Source organism: Chrysemys picta, unplaced genomic scaffold (assembly GCF_011386835.1).
Source record: "Chrysemys picta bellii isolate R12L10 unplaced genomic scaffold, ASM1138683v2 scaf240, whole genome shotgun sequence".
NCBI lineage: Eukaryota > Metazoa > Chordata > Testudines > Emydidae > Chrysemys > Chrysemys picta.
The window spans coordinates 17,498-34,994 of NW_027052947.1; positions in this window are offsets into that span (position 1 = coordinate 17,498).

Genomic DNA, 17,497 nt, shown 5'->3' on the forward strand with positions numbered 1-17,497 from the left:
GGGTCTGTCAGGACTCAGCGGTGGGTGGATAGGGGTCGAGGCAGTCAGGTGACAGGGAGAGGGGTTCGTGGGGGGTGGGGTCCCGGGATGGTGGTTGGGGGAGTCTCAGGGGGGCGGTCAGGGGACAAGGAGCAGGTTGGGTTGGGGATTCTGAAGGGGGCAGTCGGGGGGCAGAAAGTGGGTGGGGGTCAGATGGGGGCAGGGCCAGACTGTTTGGGGAGGCACAGCCTTCCCTACCCTAAAAATCACTGACAGGAAGTTTGTGTTACATTCACCTGGTTGCCGGGTCTCCTGTCCGAGCCCGAAGCTGCTGCCCCCACGTGGCTGCCAGGAGAAGGGCGATTCCGCGGCCTGGGTTTTTGTATGATCACAAATTGGTTTTGTTTCACTGTGTCTCTCGCACAGTAATAGCGGGCGGTGTCCTCGGGCTTCAGGCCGGTCATTTGCAGATACAGCTCATTCTTGGAATTATCCCTGGAGATGGTGAATCGGCCTTTCACTGAATCGGGGTAATATACAGTACCCCCACCGGTGTTTATAAAAGCGACCCATTCTAGTCCCTTGCCAGGAGCCTGTCGGACCCAGTCCATCTGGTAGCTGCTGAAGGTGAACCCGGAGGCTTTGCAGGAGAGACGGAGAGAGTCTCCGGGCTTTTTCACATCCCCTCCGGACTCCACCAGCTGCACCTGGGACCGGACACCTGGGAATAAAGACAGGCCATTAATATCGGTATAAAATCAGCAATAACACAATAGTCTTCTAACTCTGCCAGTTATTTGGAGGAGGAAAATACCTTTCAAAGCTGCTACAACAAAAATTACAAGGAGCAAATATCCCATTTTCTCGGGTGCTGGAGGGGAAAGTTCTCAGGGGACTGGCTGGTCACTGCACAGACCCAGGGGCTGCGGATTGTGTCTCCGGGTGCAGCCTGGGCAGAGAGAAGCACAGATTTAAACAGGAAACTGTCTCCCTCATTTGCATGTCCCCGCTTTATAAGAGACTCCTGCTGCCAGTGAGCTGACTGACTCGCCCTGGGGCTCCGGGTGCAGGAGTCAGACTGTCCCGTCCTGTGTGTCTGTGCAACACTGGACACAGGGCACTGGGGTCCTGCTGACACTTTCGGACCCGTGGGAGGAATGAACTCTCTTGGGAAGATGGTAACACTTTCTGTTGAGGTTGAGTGTATCACTCTAATTAATATGTCTCTCCAGGCTGGTGATTCACACAGGCTCACAATACAACCACTTAAATATGACCTTACTCTATGGCATACATATGTTGCAAGTGACATTAATGCGTGCACTAACTCACAAGCATTCAATAAAGCCTAAACACTAAACACATTCTTATCATTCTAATACTTAATTTAACAATACTAGCACACAGGTGAGACAGACCGGTTCCAGTTCCATGTTTGTCAGTGTTTAGTTTAGACATGGGGACCTTGGTATGAGCTGGCACCTTTTCTATGAGTGTGACTGATAGCTAGCTAGTTAGCTAGATTAAATCACAGCCTACAGCCACAGTTACATAACCCTCTTGAAAGAGCCCATCGGCTTTCACACACCTCTGGCCCTGGAACACAGAGTTTGTCAGCTGTCTCTGTCCTGCTTTCTAGCCAAAGAGTCTTCGCCCTGAAAGCCTGATCCCAACCTATACTGGAGGCTTTACAGTGAGTACAACAGCCACTGGACCAGACCCTAGAATCATAGATATGAATTTCAGGCGGTTGTTCATTTCTCTCTTAAGCAAATGTTTATTCAGGAGCCCACCGCAGGTTGTTAATTGCAGAAACATAGAGAGTCTGACTCCCGTTAGAGCCCTACTGAGAGTAATTCACATGGTTAATGGAAGGAGTCTGTCTCTTACAAGTAGGGTGACCAGACGTCCCGATTTTATCGGGACCGTCCCGATATTTCCTTGTTTGTCCCGCGTCCCGACCGACGTGCGGTCGGGACAACCGGACAAACAAGGAAATGCCCCGAGCCTCGAGCCCGGAAGTGCTCGCGCCCCCCCCCCCTGCCCCGACTCCGCCCCCTCCTCCCCCGATTGGCTCCCTCCCCGAATCCCCGCCTCTTCCCCGGGCTCACCATTCCCCCTCCCTCCGCAAGTGCTGGAGGGAGGCCCGGGAGACTCAGAGGCAGCGCGGGGCCGGGGTGAGTGAGAGTCCGGCCTGGCCCAGTGCAGGCAGGACTCGGGTGGTTGGGAGAGGAGGGGGGCGACCCGCGGGGCCAGGCGACGGGGGAGGAAGCGGCCATGGCGCTCGGCGGCTCTGGCGCCCCCGAACCCCCCGAGCCGGGGCCTGCAGCAGCGCGTACGCTGGGCCCAGCCCCTGGCTAGGCACGTCTGGGCTGCCCAGCTAGTGCTATCGCGCGGTGGCCCCGGGGTGGAGGCATCGGCCGCCCAGCCCCGTTCGTTCCCCTGCGGGACCCGAGCAGGACGGGGGGCTGGGGCCTGCTGCCCCCACTCCGGGGCCGCCGCGCGATAGCACCAGCTGGGCAGCAGCCCAGACGCGACTGGCCAGGGGCTGGGCGCAGCGTTTTCGCTGCTGGGTCCCCGCAGCAGGCCCCGGCTCGGGGGGTTCGGGGGCGCCAGAGCCGCAGCCGCCAAGCGCCATGGCCGCTTCCTCCCCCGCGGCAGTGGGAGCTGCAGCAGCGGCTGCTCCCGAGTCCCGCTGCCCGGGGGGGAGAACAGCCGCCGCCTGGCCCCGCGGGCCGCCCCCCTCCTCTCCCAACCACCCGACTGAGTCCTGCCTGCTCGGGGCCAGGCCGGACTGTTACTCACCCCGGCCCCGCGCTTCCCCTGAGTCTCCCGGGCCTCCCTCCAGCACTTGCGGAGGAAGTTTTTGTTTTTTGTTTTTTTTTGGCCCCGCCCCCCGCCACGCCCCCCCCACGTCGCCCCCCCCCCACGTCACCCCCCCCCCCCCCCTGCGTCCCGATATTTGTCTTTGGTGATCTGGTCACCCTACTTACAAGCAGGGGGATATGCAAATAGGGGTGGAGAGTTTCCTGTTTGAATCTGTGCCTCTCTCTGCCCAGGCTGCACCCGGAGACACAATCCGCAGTCCCCTGTCTCTGCAGTTGCCAGCCAACCCCCTGAGAACTTTACCCACCAAAACCAGGCGAAATGAGACTTTCATTTTGAAGCTTTCGGATATATTTTCGTCCCGAGTAATTTGCACAGTCAAGTGACTGTTATACTATTGCTCTATGTGATTTCTATTGTGGCTTCCTTCCCAGGTGCCCGCTCGCAGGTGCAGCTGGTGGAATCCGGCAGGGATGTGAAAAGCCCGGAGACTCTCTCCGCCTCTCCTGCAAAGCCTCTGGGTTCACCTGCAGCAGGTACGCTCTGAGCTGTGTCCGCCAGGCTCCGGGGAAGGGGCTGCAGGGGGTGGCTGGAATTAGCTCCGGAAGCGAATCGAACCAGTGGTATGCTAAGGCTGTCAAAGGGCGATTCACCAGCTCCAGATACAATTCCATCACCACGGCATAATTACAAATGACCGGCCTGAAACCCGAGGACACCGCCCGCTGTTACTGGGCGAGACAAGACACACAGGAGGGCAAGCCGGTCTGAGCTCAGACTAAAGGGGAAGGGATTTCCTAGGGGTGGCGCTCTGGTTCCACAGCAATGAGAACGGACACAAAGTATCTCCCCTTATGGACACTGCACACAGCTGCAATAGGAGAGAGGGTGACTCCATCTCCCCTGGGGAGCGCAGGGAGCAGATGCCCAGGGTGGATTTCAGCGGAGCAGCATAAAAGAACAGGTGCATCCGCCCTCGCTCTGTGGATGCCCCCAGTGACTCTCTGATCAGACACGCTCCAGGTTAAAATAACAGGAGTACTTGTGGCACCTTAGACTCTAACAAATTGATTGTAGCATAAGTTTTCCTGGGCTACAGCCCACTTCATCGGATGCATGTAGTGGAAAATACAGTAGGAAGAGATATATATATACACAGAGAACATGAAACAATAGGTGTTACCATACACATTAAAAGGAGAGTGATCGGTTAAGGTGAGCTGTTTGTAGTGGTAATGAAAATGGCCCATTTCCAGCACTTGACAAGGAGATAGAAGGAACTGTGGGGGGAGGGGAGGGGGAAGATAAGCATGGGGAAATAGTTTTACTTTGTGTAATGGCCCATCCACTCCCACTCTTTATTCAAACCTATGCTACCTTATGCTACAATAAAATTGTTAGTCTCCAGGTTAAGGCTTCCCCCTTTCTCCCAGTGAGGTCTGTGGAGAAGCTGAGCCCTTAGTGCAGGGCAGGGGGCGTGCGGAGCCCGGAGTGAGGGTTGTTTGACAGGCAGGGTGGGGTCAGTAATCTCTGAGTGATCCCCCCCCTCAGCACATTGGTAATTCTCTGGATAAAAATCCACCGTTTTGTAGAGGGGGAAGCACAAGCGCCTATGCATCACCTGAGTGGCACCGAAGCATTTTAGTGTTTAACATTATTTGAGGGTCTGATGCCCAGATCCATATCCCCACAACAATCCAAAGGAAACATGTCTGTGAGTTTCATGCTCCGTGGTGGGAAGAGGAAGGCCAAAGTTGGTATGAATCCAAACAGAAATGTGAATGGGAAGGGGAATCGAAATGGAAGTATCCAGGGGGTATTAATCTGAATGTGGATATGAATGGAGATATGAAGTGGAGTATAAATGGGATTGCAAAGGGAAATAGGAACAGTTATATGACTATGAACTCCTGTAGATGGAACTGGCAATATGAATGGGAGGGTGTAAATAACTCTTGTTTCCTATTCTTATTTACTACATCTTTACATAGTATAGGATTGGCAAAAGGGGCACACATCCATAGATAGGGTGCTCTCGAACAGCTCTGGAACAGTCACTGGGAGGATCCCTTCAGTGTGTCAGTCCCCGTAGGGTCAAATTTTCACTAGAGTAAGCCACTTGGCTTTACCACCTCTTGGGACCAAAACTTAGAGTGTTCAGCCCCCCTACTTCATGCCATGGGCTCCCTTCAGTTAGTCCACCTGAGTGGACACCTGAGGAAGACTTGTACTCCGAAAGGGAGCAATGCACCGTGAAGTTCCTTAAACTGACACTAGTTGAGTTCTTGAAGTCACTAGTTTATGTTCCCTTTGGAGGTAAAATTTGCACTTGGGGTATGCTTTGTTTGTTCACTTCTGTTGGTTGATTGGTTTGTTGCAGATTTTTGTTTGTTTGTTTATTTGGTTGCGTGGAATGGGTGTTTAAGTAGAAGAGGTCCTGCAGTGAGAGTCCTTCTTGCTGTGGTGGAAAGGAGCTGCAAAGTAGCACCTCACTCCCTTAAAAACAACGAGGAGTCTGGTGGCACCTTAAAGACTAACAGATTTATTTGGGCATAAACTTTGGTGGGTAAAAACCCCACTTCTTCAGATGCATGGAGTGAAAATTACAGATGTAGGCATTGTTATACATGAAGAGAAGGGAGTTACCTTACAAGTGGAGAACTTAGGCATCTTTGAAATTTCAGTCCTAATTAATTAATTTCACTGTAGAGAGACATAACCAAACAGGTCTCTATGTGCCGCAGGAGGAGACTCTGTAAGATATTTAGGACTTCAGTCTTTTAACAGGAAATCCAACATCTTCTTCTCCTCTCTAAACCCCTTAAATACTAAGGGATAGATTCACAAATGGATTTAGGAGCCTAGATTCATAGATTCATAGATTCATAGATTATAGGACTGGAAGGGACCTCGAGAGGTCATCGAGTCCAGTCCCCTGCCCGCATGGCAGGACCAAATACTGTCTAGACCATCCCTGATAGACATTTATCTAACCTACTCTTAAATATCTCCAGAGACGGAGATTCCACAACCTCCCTAGGCAATTTGTTCCAGTGTTTAACCACCCTGACAGTTAGGAACTTTTTCCTAATGTCCAACCTAGACCTCCCTTGCTGCAGTTTAAACCCATTGTTTCTGGTTCTATCCTTAGAGGCTAAGGTGAACAAGTTCTCTCCCTCCTCCTTATGACACCCTTTTAGATACCTGAAAACTGCTATCATGTCCCCTCTCAGTCTTCTCTTTTCCAAACTAAACAAACCCAGTTCTTTCAGCCTTCCTTCATAGGTCATGTTCTCAAGACCTTTAATCATTCTTGTTGCTCTTCTTTGGACCCTTTCCAATTTCTCCACATCTTTTTTAAAATGCGGCGCCCAGAACTGGACACAATACTCCAGCTGAGGCCTAACCAGAGCAGAGTAGAGCGGAAGAATGACTTCTCGTGTCTTGCTCACAACACACCTGTTAATGCATCCCAGAATCATGTTTGCTTTTTTTGCAACAGCATCACACTGTTGACTCATATTTAGCTTGTGGTCCACTATAACCCCTAGATCCCTTTCTGCCGTACTCCTTCCTAGACAGTCTTTTCCCATTCTGTATGTGTGAAATTGATTTTTCCTTCCTAAGTGGAGCACTTTGCATTTGTCTTTGTTAAACTTCATCCTGTTTAACTCAGACCATTTCTCCAATTTGTCCAGATCATTTTGAATTATGACCCTGTCCTCCAAAGTAGTTGCAATCCCTCCCAGTTTGGTATCATCCGCAAACTTAATAAGCGTACTTTCTATGCCAATATCTAAGTCGTTGATGAAGATATTGAACAGAGCCGGTCCCAAAACAGACCCCTGCGGTACCCCACTCGTTACGCCTTTCCAGCAGGATTGGGAACCATTAATAACAACTCTCTGAGTACGGTTATCCAGCCAGTTATGCACCCACCTTATAGTAGCCCCATCTAATTTGTATTTGCCTAGTTTATCGATAAGAATATCATGCGAGACCGTATCAAATGCCTTACTAAAGTCTAGGTATACCACATCCACCGCTTCACCCTTATCCACAAGGCTCGTTATCCTATCAAAGAAAGCTATCAGATTGGTTTGACATGATTTGTTCTTGACCACATTAGAAACCTCAATCCCACAATCAGGCCTAAAATGAGATTGAAACCCCACCCAAACTGTCCCTGAATTTTGTAGACACCTGAGCTCACTTTTATTATTATTATTATTATTATTATTATTATTATTATTATTATTATTATTATTTTGCCGCTTGGGGCAGCAAAATCCCTGGAGCCAGCCCTGGTGAGTATCCACTTTGCAGGCCCAGGTCTTGTCTACATGATGTGGCAGTGCAAACCACAGGGCTGTAACCTGTAGAGCGCAGAAGCCCATTGTGGTTTAAATGCCCCATGTAGACACTGCTAGTGCACAAAGATATTGTTCTGGTTAAAACAGGGAGGAGTTAGAGCTTCTAGCTGGTGTGCTGAGCAATTTTGGGAAGTAGATAACCTCCCCTCCTTTCAGAGTGAGATGAATCTTGGAAGGGGGGAAGATTATGAAAAATCTTCCCCTTTTGATTGGGTGAGTTACTAATTGCCAAATATTGGGCTTCTTCCTGTAAAATAGTGAGTGCTGGCCCCTCTGGGAGACAGAAGGTTGAGCTGGGGGGCCCTTGGGAGAGCGTTGGGGCTGGCAATTCTTAGGATCCCAGGTTTGGTCCATCGATGGCTATTAGCCACGATGGGCAGGGATGGTGTCCCCAGCCTCTGTTTGCCAGAAACTTGGAATGGACAATGGAGGATCGATCATTTGATGATTCCCTGTTCTGTTCATTTCTTCAGAAGTACCTGGCACTGGCCACTGTTGGAAGACAGGACATTGGGCTAAGTAGACCTTTGATCTGACCCAGTCTGGCTATTCTCATGTTCTTATTCCTGGGGTCTTTCCCTTCACTTCTTACAGGCACCATAGACAAAATACAGCAGCCGAGACTCCTGGGTTCCACTCCAGCCTTGGGAGCTCTGATGCAATGGTTGCCTAAGGGATTAGATTCATGGAGTGCTTGTAACCTGAGGCAGAAGCAGAAAGAACGCTGTGCTGACAGCTACTCTTCCCTGGGGCTCGTAAAGCCAGACTGGTTCTCTGCAAGGTTAGTTTTAGTGCAGGCTTTAATAGGATTCTCCTGACTGTGTATATCTGACACAGTAATACACCGAGGTGTGTCTGGGCTGCAGGCCAGTCAGTTGCAGGAACACTTGGCTTTTGGAGGTGTCTCCTGTGATGGTGAGTCGACTTTTGAGATCATCACTATAGGCAGTGGCCCCATTACCCCAGGTACCTCCCATCCATTCCAGCCCTTTCCCCGCTGGTTGGCAAACCCAGTGCACCTCGTAAGTAGTGAGAGAGAATCCAGACACGGTGCAGGTCAGTGTGAGGGTCTCGCCAGGTTTCTTGATTCCCCCACCGGACTCCACCAGGCTGATCTGGGAATAGACACCTGCAGAGGGGTGAATAAAGGGGAAATATTGTAGTGATTCCCGGAGGCGCAGTTATTAGGGAACATGCGGTACCGGGTGCCCAGCGGCAGCGCAGGTCCCACCCGTACCCGGAGGGAGCAGCAGGAGGAAGGTGATGGCCAGGCTGGGGGTCATGTTTGCGGCTGGCGGATCGTTCCCCAGGCGGGATGGGAAGCTGAAGCCCGGCACTGGCTCTGAGCGGGGTGAGCGGCCGGGACTGGGCTATGAACAGGGCCCTGTGGGGCTCGTTTCCATGGACCAGGGGTTGGGGACAATATAACGGGGGACCAAGGGGGTGTGTGACACTGTAGCTCGTTGTGAAATCTAATACAGGTGGTTTAGAGAGTCGAACCTTAGCAGCGAACCTTCCCTTAAGGTCTTTATTTTACCTTTATTACATATGTAAAACAATAGCCAAGCTAACAGTTGTATCTAATCTAATCTATCTATCTATCTATCTATCTATCTATCCCCATCCACCCCCTCTATCTATCTATCTACCTTTGGATTTTTGCCTCTCTTCCTCCACGCCCTCTTTAATGTTGGTGTCAGTGTTATCAACTGGGAGCAAGTTACATTATAACCCTCCCTGTGTGTCTCTGGGGATGTCTCCGGGTTGCAGGCCAGTCAGTTGCAGGAACACTTGGCTTTTGGAGGTGTCTCTGGTGATGGTGAGGCGACTTTTGAGAGTATCATTATAGTTATTCCTTCCATCATCCCATAAAACTCCCATCCATCCCAGTCCTTTCCCCACTTGCTGGCGGGCCCAGTGCACCTAGGGTGACAACCAGATCACAACACTAAAATTTGGGGACACATTGGGGTGCCCTCAGCCCCGCCCACAGTCCACCCCCGCTCCTCCCATTCAGGTCACACATTTCTGACTGATAAATCCTGAATTTAGTCCTTTCCTTGGGCAAGTCTGATCTATAGAATTTCTCCAGCAACATCATCTGGTAAAATGTCAACAGCTAGTACCGAGGAGCTGCCCATTTGTGGCCTGGATAGAGTGAGCCCATCTACCTGGGGCATCTGCTGACAGCCCCATTCAACCTCCAACCTCCCTGGGTGAAACATGCATGGAAATCCCTGAGATGGGGAGGGGGGTCCTGTTTAAATACAGGTAGGTTAATTGAATTATACTGAGAGAGAGGGAGTTGGGTGGATGAGAGATCCATTACGGGACATGGCCCTAGGTTCTCAGACCGGATGGACGGGTGTTGTTTGATGAGGCCCATACACGTCAGACAGTGCGCAGGGCAGGGAGTCCATTAGCTATGTTCGTTGTTTTATACCTGTAAGCAAATATTACACAAACACCCAATGATCGATCGCATCATTGGGGGTAGCCCCGTGCCTTGTTAAGGCTGTCAGTGTTTCTGGTTTTGTTTCTCGCGTTTTATCCCCCCTGTTTTTAAGCAGGGCCGGCTCCAGGCACATGTGCTTGGGGTGGCAGCTTGTAAGGGGAGGCCAATCTTGGGGTGGCGGGGGGCACTCGAGGGTTTTTTTTCTATTGTTTTTGTTTCGGGTGGGTGGCACTGGGGTGGTTATTTTTGTTTTGGGGGTGTGGCGCGGCGCTGGGGGGGTTGGTGGCATGGCGCTTGGGAGGGGGTGTTTCGGTGGCACGGTACTGGGGGGGGCTGGGTTGATTTTGTTTTGACGGCATGGCACTCCTGTGCAAGTGTTTCGGCAGCGCGGCGCTCCGGGGTGGTGCGGTGCTCCGGGGGGGAGGGGGGTGTTTCGGCGGAACGGCGCTGGGGGGGGGGTGGCCCTGCATGTACCCCAGCACTCCCTAGATTATTGACACAGCCAGTGCCCCAGTGGGGCGGGTCTGGTGTTTAAATGTCGTCTGAGTCTTTCCCCAGCTTTGCAAACCCTGAGCGCCCCAACCAGCCACTCCAGAGCATGGCTAAGACAGCGCTCAGTTTTTGTCCTAGGTCCCTGGCTGTGTGTCTCTGACACAGTAATACAGGGCGGTGTCCTCCGCTCTCAGGCTGCTGATTTGCAAATGCACCAGGCTGTTGGCGTTGTCTCTGGAGATGGTGAATTGCCCTTGCACGGTATCAGCGTAGTAGGTGCTCCCCTGGGCAGCAGCTCTGGCCAGCCACTCCAGCCCCCTCCCAGGGGCCAGACGGATCCAATCCATGAGATAACTGCTGAAGGGGAACCCGGAGGCTTTGCAGGAGAGGCGGAGAGAGTCTCCGGGCTTTTTCACATCCCCTCCGGACTCCACCAGCTGGACCTGAGGCCTGGCCCCTGCAAATACAGATTTGTTTAGACCCCTGATTCTATCACACTCAGGAACCCGGAGGGGAGTACACTTTGTACTTTAATAGTTACCTGGGAGAACCGACAGAGTGAGAATTAAGTTCAGCCAAAATTTCATCTTCCTGGGTTTTGTGTAAGAAATTCCGAGAGGAGGAGTGAAAGTGAGAGTGTGGGAAAACCCGCGTCTTCTTCTGGGAGGAGCTGCGGGGCCAGAGATTGGCAGGACTTAAACCAGGTGATTAGCTCTTGATTTGCATAGAGACCCCTTCATATAAGAGAGAGGTTCCTCTGGCCAAGCACCGTGAGCGGGGATAGATAGATAGATAGATAGATAGATAGATAGATAGATAGATAGAGGGGGTGGATGGGGATAGATAGAGAGAGAGAGGGGGGTGTATGGGGACTGAGAGAGAGAGACAGAGAGAGAGAGAGAGAGAGAGGAAGGATGACTGTTGATAGATGACAGATAGAGGGGGTGTATGGGGAAACAGATATTTGGCAAGGGAATGTTAAACAGACGGTATTATTGAGTGATGCTCAGGCGGTAAGGATGGATAGTTGAGTCCATAATGTGCCATGCATGGTGATAGGCTCTCAGGCTGCCTGGAGACCAGTTCATAGATGAGGTTAATCGGAGTGAGACAATGTACAGGGCAGGGAGTTGAATACGTGTATAACATCTTAAACATACCCCACACAGCTCTCTGGCATCGACGAATAGGGATTCGGTCCCATTTATAGCTGCCAGAGTTTGTGTTTTCACCTATCCTGGGGAGGTCGTGGGGGGGCTCAGAATTTGTCCCCTGGAGAGGAAAGAAAGAGGAAGGGACCCAACTATGAATGTTCTATATAAATTCCTTCCCCTTGCGTAAAATCAAAGAGGAGGAATGATAATAGCAATAAAAGGGTTTGTTGTTGCTAGTCCCTTTCCCAGAACTGATCTCATTTTCACTGACAGGCCTTGGGCGCCCCCAACACCAAATTGCTTCTCTGATTACTGCAGGGAGAGGTTTTTGTCTGAGCTCAGACCGGCTTCCCCTCACTGTGTCTCTCGCACAGTAATAGCGGGCGGTGTCCTCGGGCTTCAGGCCAGTCATTTGCAGATACAGCTCACTCTTGGAATTATCCCTGGAGATGGTGAATCGGCCTTTCACTGAATCAGGGTAATATGTACTGCCCGCACTGCTCGTTATAGTAGCGACCCATTCAAGTCCCTTCCCGGGAGCCTGTCGGACCCAATTCATCCAGTAGCTGCTGAAGGTGAACCCGGAGGCTTTGCAGGAGAGGCGGAGAGAATCTCTGGGCTTTTTCACATCCCCTCCGGACTCCACCAGCTGCACCTGGGACCGGGCACCTGAGAATAGAGACAAGTTGTAAATATAGATATAAAAAGCAGCTATAACATAATATTCTTCTAACTGCCAGTTATTCAGAGGAGGAAAATACCTTCCAAAGCGGCTACAGCGAAAATCACAAGGAGCAAAAATCGCATTTTCCTGGGTGCTGGAGGGGAAAGTTCTCAGGGGACTGGCTGGTCACTGCACAGACCCAGGGGCTGCGGATTGTGTCTCCAGGTGCAGCCTGGGCAGGGAGAGGCACAGATTTAAACAGGAAACTGTCTCCCTCATTTGCATGTCCCTGCGTTATAAGAGACACACACTCCTGCTGCCAGTGATCTGACTGACTCGCCCCAGGGCTCCAGGTGCAGGAGTCAGACTGTCCCGTCCTGTGTGTCTGTGCAGCGCCGGGCACAGGGCGCTGGGTCCTGCTGACACTATCGGACCCCTGGGAGGAATGACCAGCTCCCTGCGGTGACTGTATTTCCTCACCCAGGAACTTAGGGCCTAGTTATTGTAAAGTGACATGGCGAGAGGAGGGGAGGAGAGACTCAGCTCTGGAGCCCTGTCCCATGCGCAGAGGGGCCATGTAACGGGGAATTTTCAGGCGGGGGAGGGGTGGCGGTTTCTAGGAATTGAAATATCAAGGGCTAAGCTCACCTGGGGACGTGGCTGTTGCAAGGCCGTTACACTTGCTATATGTAATTGAAGACTCATTAGAGCAGGGATTTAAGTCTCCTGAATCCCAGAGAGTGTCCTGAGTTGACCATTGGCCTGTAGAGTGAATCACTTTGTTGCTCTCTCTGCCCCAGCACATATCACCAGCCAGGCACCTATAGGGTTACCATTCGTCCGGATTTACCCGGACATGTCCTCCTTTTTGTTCTAAAAATAGCGTCCGGGGGGAATTTGTGAAGCACTCACAATGTCCGGGATTTCCCCCCTCCCCCGGCAGAGCAGAGCGAGCGGCTGGGAGGGCTGCAGGAACGTCCCGGGCTGGACTCCGGAGCAGCTGTAGAGGAGCCGGATCCGCCCTGCATTCTGAGCCGGCAGCTCTCCCCTGCAGCCCGGTCCGGCAGCACTGTGCAGGGCCAGGGACCGGGTTTTGTTGTGCTGGGGAGCGCAGCCACGTGTCCGGCTCGGCTCGCACAGAGCCCAACACCCTGTTCTGAGCAGCAGGGTAAGGAGGCCAGGGGGCAGGAGAAGGGGCAGGGAGGTTCTGGAGGGGGCAGTCAAGAAACGGGGGGGGCTTTTGGGGGGAGTGGAGAAAGTTTTGGGCAGTCAGGGTACAGGTAGGGGGTAGGGTCCTGGGGGGCAGTTGGGGGGGGGGTCTTAGGAGGGGGCAGTTAGGGGACAAGGAACAGGGAGTCTTAGGTAGGGGGTGGGGTTCTGGAGGGCAGTTAGGAGCAGGGGTCCCAGGAGGGGGCAGTCAGGGGACAAGGAGCGGGGGGGGGGTGGGGGGCTGGGAGTTCTGGGGGGGAGCTGTCAGGGGGCAGGAGTGGGGAGAGGGATCGGAGCAGTCAGGGGACAGGGAGCAGAGGGGTTTAGATGGGTTGGGAGTTCTGGGGGGGGCTGTCAGGGGGTGGGGAGTGGTTGGATGGGGCGTGGGAGTCCCAGGGGTCTGTCTGGGGGTGGGGGTGTGGATAAGGGTTGGGGCAGTCAGGGGACAAGAGGCAGGGAGGCTTAGATAGGGAGTGGAGTCCTGGGGGGCAGTTAGGGGCAGGGGTCCCAGGAGGGGGCAGTCAGGGGACAAGGAACGGGGGGAGGGTTGGGGGTTCTGGGGGGGCGGGAAGTGGGAGGGGCAGGGGCGGGGCTAGGGCGGGGCTCCTCCCGTCCTCTTTTTTGCTTGCTGAAATATGGTAACCCTAGGCACCTAGGGAATTTCGGTGCCCACAGGGTGCAGGCTTTTAGGATCCCAGAGGCATACTCGATTTAGGCACACAGCAGACAATTAGGTGCTGAATTCACTTTGTGAGTCTGACTCTAAACACATATTGCATGAAAGCCTGCGTGTGATTGCATGTGGGTGTTTAGGGGCTCAGATGTGTTGGTATATGTATGGGCCTAGAATAGAGGACTGTCTCTTAGCCTGGTCCTGTCTAAAGATCATTGAAATCAACGGTGTGTTTCCAACACTTCACTGGAACATCTCCAGAGCTACACAGGGTGGATTCTCCTTACCATGGGAAATCTGATTGTTTTCTGACCTGGGTAACTTGAGTACAGGCGCGTTGTTGTGGGAAGTGAGCTGTCAATACCGCTCAGGAATGAGGCAAAGCCCAGGAAAGTGAAAGGGGAAAAGCCGCACCACAAGCTGCTGTTAATTCAGTGTTCGCTGGATGGCGCCCTGTGTTCATTCCCCTGAATCGGGGAAATTCCGGGGTATTGCTTGAAATGTCAATGCAGGTGTTTGCAGTTGGAGAAATGGAGTTATCATAGAGCCAGAGATATGAGGATGAATCCTACAGAGATTCAGCAATTCGGATTTAATTACACAATACGGTGATATGACATATCCCGAAATCCCTCCTTTTGCACATGAAAACACAGTTCTGTCCTCTTGTGCCTCTGTTAGGAGTCTGACACATATCCCCATCATTGGGGAGTAACTCCCAGTCCCGTTGAACCAATGGGAGTTTTACCTTTGACTTCAATGGGACCAGGAGTCATCACTTCACAGGTGAGTCACTGTAAATATGTAGGGAAGGCAGCTGTGCCGGAATGGACCATTCAGCCTGTCTGAGCTCTCCCCACATTTTGTGATACCCCAGGCCTGGCTCCTTCAAAACTCTCACCTGAAATGACTCCCCTGCTACACTTTGCCCCTCGAAGTTAGTGGCCAAACTTTTGCAGACGTGGGCTGAAGGGAGGAAAATGATCTGATGTGACATGTTGACGCGGCTTGTGGGATAGGTGGCGTCCTGCCCAGTTGTAATCTTGAATGTCATTTCAGTATAAACGGATTTATTGAAACACAGAGGCGCAGAATGACTGTCTCGCGCATCAATAAACCAGACAACAGTGGTGTTAAATTTCTGTGGGCTCAGAAAACCAGGATTATTTGAAATCAGGCAATTCTTACATTGAGAGGATCTCTGTACATGGGATATTTTATTATGGATCGGCACGTGCAAGAAACTGGGAGTTTGGATACAGCTGAATCCAATAGCTTCTGTACAGGGAACTCCCACACTCTGCCTGTGAATTTAGGCCCAGTGGCCGCATTTCCCGCTTCCCGCAGAACGTGGCATTGGCTATTCCGGAACCCCAGTGGCTTTGCAAATGAAGCAGTGTGTTCAGGAAGCACAATTCAGCCTTGGGTGGGTGGGTGGGTGCAAACTGTGGCAAAACCACGGTATGAAAAATTGTAGTTCAGGATCCACCTCGGCTCTATGGCTCCTGCTTCCTGCCTGTCTTCTCCAGCTTAATTTGCTGGCAAAGCAGGGTGAAGGAGGGACATCTAGAAGAATCACCCCCCTGAGCGCAGCAAATCTGAGCGCTTTAAAGCACTAGTGTAGACAGGCTCCCAGCCCTTGGAGCTATTCCCCTCGTGGAGCTGGATTACCAGGAGCAGAGGGAGAGCTCTCCCAGCGCTCACAGCGACCACACTCGCACTTCAAATTTGAGCTGAAACTGCCCCTGTTCTTAAAGTGCAGGAGACGCTGTACATCAGAACAGGCCCACATCCCACCCACTTCTCATAGGTTAACAATGGACCACATGGGGCAGAGCAGCGGAAAAGCCGGATTGTTCATCGCTAAGCGTCTGCGTGGGACTGAGAAATGCCTGTGAAATTTGAACTATGCCTTGTGTTTGGATCTCTGTAAACTTGTATTTTGTTACGAGTTGGTTCCATGAGGCTGAATCTGGGGCACAGAGGCACAGAAGGGAAGACGTTAGGGGAAATGCGGTAAAAGCAGAGAAGTTGGGTCCTGAAAAGATGACAGGACAGGGCCTCTGATATATTAAAACAGGGGTCTGCCAACGGGGGGCTGCGGGAAGCCGCAGCCAGCACATCCCTCAGCCCGCGCCGCTTCCTGCAGCCCCATTTGGCTAGGAGCAGCGAACCGCGGCCAGTGGAAGCCACGATCGGCCGAACCTGCAGATGCGGCAGATAAACAAACCGGCCCGGCCAGGCCTGGTTCTTACCCTGGTGAGCCGCATGCCAAGGGTATTAAAAGGACATGTCATGCTTACGTGGGGCTCACTAGGGGTCAGGCCTTGGTGCTGGGCTCTCGGCCCGGGGATGAATTTCACCCACAGAGATTTATCAAGGGGCTGAGGGGGAAGAGATTTACCCGGCTCAGCATGGTGCAGGCACAGAGCCAGAGCGAGGTGTTGGCTGTTTGCTTTCAAAAAACGTGCTCCCAAACAGCCTCACCGGGTGATTATTTTGTAGCTCTTAATTCCATGAATCTTTCCCTGCCCATTCCGATAGCCATTAAATGAAAGAAATACCTTTGTTTGAATAGTGAGTTTGAGACCATTTCTGTGGCCGCGGAAGGTAAGGCCAGTCCAGAGAAACTAGGTAAATACAGCATGGATTAAAAACAAAACAAAACTATTTCTATGTGTTTTGTTCATAGTCAGTGCACTGTGTGTGCATCTGTTTCTCTCAATGCGCTCGTCTATCCCTGTGACTGTGGGCTCCCTCCCTGGGCTGTTTGGAAACCGCTTCCCCTTTTTGTGCCAGTCCCGCTTTGCTCTGTGTCACTGTGTCTCCCCGGCGCAGTAATAGGTGGCGGTGTCTGCAGCTGTCAGCGAGCGGAGCTGCAGGGAGACCTGGCTCTTGGCGGTGTCTGCAGAGATGGTGATTCGGCCTTGGAGAGACGGGGCGTAGTTTGTGGCACCGCTACTATACGGATATACCCGTCCCATCCACTCCAGCCCTTTCCCGGGGGGCTGCCGGATCCAGTGCCAGTCGTAATGCTGAGCAGTGATAGAGAAGCTGGAGACAGTACAGGTCAGTGTGAGGGAGTCTCCGGGCTTCACCACGCCCTGGCCGGACTGGACCAGCACCTGAGAGAGAACACCTGGGAAAAGGAAAAGAAATCCAGGGTTGATTTAGCCACTGAATCTCTATTTGTGTGTGTGTCCCTAATTCCCCTACGTCCCCACAGAGACTTACAGGTGAGGGTGGAGAACAGGGAAAGGAAAAGCAACAGAGATTTCATTCTTATTTTCATGCAATGAGGGAAACTCCCCAGGGGCAGGACCGGGCAGTTCTGTGTCTGGGGAGAGACTGGGGCTCCCAGAACCAGGGGTTGGTATTTAACAGGAACCCCCGGGCTGGGATTTGCATGCGGGTTCCCAGGGCAGGTATAAGAGATGACGGGGTGAGCGCTCAGTACATGGCAATGTCCCCTCAGGGACAGGTGTCCCCTTTACACCCCAGACAGATGGGGCGCTCAGCTCAGCGCACGTGGCAGGACATGGTGCTGTAAGGGTATGAAGGTGGGTCCAGAGGGCAGGGCACTGGTCTGGGACCGAGGAGCAGCCGCTGGGTCAGGGGTTTGCAAACAGTTTTACCCATTGGGGATAAACTACCAGAGGGAGGGACACTCTG